Source organism: Marmota marmota, unplaced genomic scaffold (genome assembly GCF_001458135.2).
Source record: "Marmota marmota marmota unplaced genomic scaffold, marMar, whole genome shotgun sequence".
Classification (NCBI taxonomy): domain Eukaryota; kingdom Metazoa; phylum Chordata; class Mammalia; order Rodentia; family Sciuridae; genus Marmota; species Marmota marmota.
In genome coordinates, this window is record NW_026000211.1 from 28,017,386 (window position 1) to 28,021,933 (window position 4,548).

The following is a 4,548-nucleotide window of genomic DNA, read 5'->3' on the forward strand; positions in this document are numbered from 1 at the left end:
ATATATATTTTTTTAAAGCCTGGGGAGGTGAACTCAGGAGGCTTGGATCGTGAAGGAGGAGGAGATCCCCTTACCCATAACTGCTGCAAATGCTGGTCCACCAAGTTCTGGAAATGCAGATGACCAGTACCATGATCTGCCTTCTGATGCCCCTGTGGTGCATTTATGAAGGGAGCCTCAGCCTTACAACAGATATATCTTGGGGATTCAGGTCCTCCTTGGGCCTCCATTCCCTATGGCATAGAACAACTCCTGAAAATTCACACCTTACCTAGAAAACATGATCCCACCAGCCCAGATAGGTCTCTCTTCCCAGAATGCCTTGACTGAGGGGGTGTGGCTGGCATTGATCTTCTTGGTACCTTCTGACCCAGTCATGGCTCCTGACAGAAGTCTGTTACCCAAATCCAGATCAGTGGACAGATAGTTCCAAACACCTTTCATGGATGGGATCCAACCTACCCAGAGCTGAGCTCCAGGATTTGTACTTTTATGTAAGATAAGCTACCTTTTTTTTTTTTAAAGGGGGGGGGTGTACTGGGGATGGATAGTGGTAAAGCATCCCTAAATTCAATCCCCAGTACCCTCCCCCAATAAATAAAAAGTCTTGTCTGAATCAATGCTTTTGTCTTTTTCCCCCAGTTTCCCCTAAGGCAAGCTGTCTCAACTGTAGCATCTACTGGCATTTGGGTTGGATCTTTCTTTGTTTGGGGAGCCTGTCCTGTACATTGTAGAATGTTTGACAGCATCCTAGTGATGAGGATTCCCGTAGAATGCCCCTAGTTGTCTCAGCCTGGAAAATATCTCCATCAACCCTTAGTAACTTAATGTCTGTTCCATGTTCAGTGTTAACATTTAGCTGAGAGCCAACAGTGCTGAATGTTCTTGGTGCTGGTAAAACCAGGGTCATTGAGACAGAAAACATTCCTGTCTGGAATCTGCACTTTACTGGTGGAGAGTGGATGATGGAGGAAGAATGGAAGTGAAGACAATAGACAACCACCTTTTGGTTTTGGTAGGTTCAAACTACTTGGAGCACTCATGTTGAGAACTATGCCTTGGAGTAATTCAGAAAATCAACTGGCAAAGGAAATGAATTGCCTGTCCTCCTTCCCCAGGAGTTACAGGAAAGGTCTTTTTTTTTTTTTTTTTCAGTTGTTGATGGACTTTTATTTTTATTTATTTGTATGTGGTGCTGAGAATCGAAGCAAGCATGCTATCGCTCAGCCCCAGCCCAAAAGGGCTATCCTTTTAACAGGGCTATCTAGTGGAGATATTTTCATGATCTCACAGTCTGGTCAGAGATGCTTTTATAAATCATTAAGACAAAACTCTGATCTTGTAAGTTCTTGAAAATAGTGTGTGTGATCCTGGGGATCAAACCCAGGTCCTTGCCCAGCCAGCACTAAGCACTGTACCACTGAGCTACACATTAGGCTCCAGATGTGGAATTTTTTTTTCCCCCAGTGAACCCAAGGGCACTTTACCATTGAGGATACATCCACATCCCTTTTTATTTTTTATTTCAAAGCAATGTCTTGCTAAGTTGGTGAGGCCAGCTTCGAATCTTTAACCCTCCTGCCACGGCCTCTGCAATTGCTGAGGTTGTAGGTTTGCACCACCACGCCTGGCTGGATTGAGTTTTTTAATGTTTTTATCTGATTCTAATCACTTTCCTGGCCAAACACCAACCTACAAATATTTGTTTTAATACAGCAGCCAAATCTTTTGGTGTGGGGGTAACTGCTGAGCTACATCTGGTTTTTTTTTACATTTTTTTTTTTTACTTTGAGGTAGGGTCTCATGAAATTGCTAAGAGCCTCGCTAAATTGCTGAAAATGGCCTCCTGCCTCAACCTTCCAAGTTGCTAGGATAACAAGCAGGTGCCTCCATACCCAGCCCTAGATTCTTCTAACCATACATTGTCATGCTAAGAGTCTTTCTCAGTAAAAACCAAAGCCCCAACAGTGACAGGGCCCTGGGAAGTCTGCTCTACCTCATACCCCCACTCCCTTTTCTGCTTCACCCTCTGCTTTCTCAGCTTTTGTTACTTTGTGGATTGCCATGCACATTCACAGATCAGGACTTTTGCACTTGTTGCCTGGACCTGAAATGGTCAACTGCCATGTATCTTTTATCTCTTTCAAATCTGTGTTCCAATACCACCTTGTTAAGGAGCTCATCTCTGATCACAATGTCCATGCCCACATGGACCCCTTCCCTCTCCCTTGCCTGTTTTCTATTTACTTACCACCTACCATACCGTGTAAGGTACTTTGTCCCCTGACTACAGGGTAAGCTCCATTTGGGGCTCATGACTGTCTCCCTCAAACCTACAACAGTGTCTGGCACAAAATAAGCACTCAATTATCTGCTTAATGTTACTAACCTCAGTGGGGTTTTTTTTGTTTGTTTGTTTTACAGTAGAAAATGACTTCTCACACAAACTTAAAGCATATCTATAAGATAATCCACCCTAGGACTTTCTGTTTATGAAGTCCTAAATTGAGGGATCACTTTTAAGGTCATTTTTAGAAGTGCAAATTTATGACACAAAATAGCCAGCACAGTGGTGCCCGCCTGTAATCCCAGCATCCTCCCAGCATCCTCGGTAGCCTGAGTGAGACAACAGGGTCCCGATTTTTAGGCCTGAAAACCTTATCTAGATCCTGTCTCAAAATGAAGAAAAAAGTGGGGATGCGGGTGTTGCTGGGACGTAGCTCAGGAGTAGAGCATCCCTGTGTTCAATTTCCAATACCACAAAAATAAATGAATAAAATACCAAGAGAGGGCTGGACGCGGTGCTCAGGAAGCCTAGGCATTAGGATTTCGAGTTCCAAGCCAGCCTCAGCAAAAGCAGGGCACTAAGCAACTCGATGAGACCCTGTCTTTATGTAAAATACAAAATAGGGCTGGGGATGTGGCTCAGTGGTCCTCAGAGTGTCCCTGAGTTTAATTCCTAGTATCCCCCTTCCCCACCAAAAAAGAAAAAAAGGTAACGTAAAGCCAGATAAGGTAGCACATACCTGTTCCAGCTACTTGAGAAGCTGAGGCAGGAAGATTACAAGTTCAAGCCCATCTGTAGCAATTTAGCAAAACCCTGTCTCACAAAACAATACTGAACTCAGTGGAATAGGGCTTGTCTAGCAAGCACAAGACCCCAGGTTTAATCCCCGGCACTGAAAAAAGGTAGAAATGACTTTTCCTAGAAAAGGGATGACAAATTTTTATGATCACTGTTATTTACTGTTATCTTAAAGTGCCTATCAACTTATCAATGAAGGTGCAAGATAAATATCATACGCCTGGATGGCAGTATATCTGGAAAATTTCTAAAGAATTAACTGAAGCAGCCAGGCCTGGTGCCACACAACTGTAATCCCAGAGGCTCAAGAGGCTGAGGCAGGAGGATAGTGAGTTCAAAGCCAGCCTCAGAAACTTAGGGAGGTACTAAGTAACTGAGTGAGATCCTGTCTAAATAAAATATAAAAGGGGGGATGTGGCTCAGTGTTTAAGCATCCCTGGGTTCAATCCCGCCACACACACAAAAAAAGTTAACTGAAGCTCTCCTTCCCTATGGCCATGTTCTGAGCTGCTTTCCTTCACCACACTCTTCTGCTATGATGTTCTGCCTCACCTTGAGACCAGAGCAATGAAGCTGCCCGTGTCTGGACTGAGACCTCTAAAACCAAAGTTTTAGCTTCACGTTATTGGGAATGGCAATCTGTAAAAGGAATCATAATTGCATTAGCATCTTGTCACAAAGGAGTTGGGAAGTACAGATGAAGAATGAAGAAAGACTTCCAAGAAGAAAAATGCAGACCTTGCAGAAAAATGAGCTGTTATGAAAATAGACTTTGTCCCCCAAAATGCCCCACACTCTTATCATTTGGTAAAGAAGGAAAGAAGTGCACAAGAGGACGGTGACTACAGAGGAAGCCAGGGGTCATCTGGGTTAGCAAAAAGCATAGGATTAAGATCAGTAGCACCTGTTGCTGTGTCCTGCTGGTCGCCCAAAAGGACTCAGCCATAGACAAGAAAAGGGAGAATCCTGTGAGAAGGCAGCTGACACAGCCAAGGACTACCAGGGGATTGGAGACCCGCAGGATCTGAGGCTGGACCAGGCAGCAGGGCATTGTGGGAACCTAGAGAATAGCTGCAGCCTTCAAGGCCCTCAAGAGCCAGTGGAACTTGAGAGCATCATGTGAAGTGCAATAAGCCTGACTCCAAAGTAAAGGATCATGGGAAAGGGGATTGAGGATCTCATAAAAGTAGAAGGGAGACCAGTGGAGTAAAGGAAGCAGGGGAGGGAGGTGGAAAGGAAAAGGGTGTCAAGGAATGAAGTTGACCGATTATGTTATGTATGAACGGATGTATATGAATGTTACAATTCCTCTTTATTTTAACATTTTATACATACATGGAGTATAACTTCCCATTTTTGTGGTTGTACATGATGTGGAGTTACACTGGCCCCGTCCGTATTCATATGAACATAGGAAAGGGTTGTCTGATTCATTCTCCTGTGTTTCCCATTCCCACCCCCCC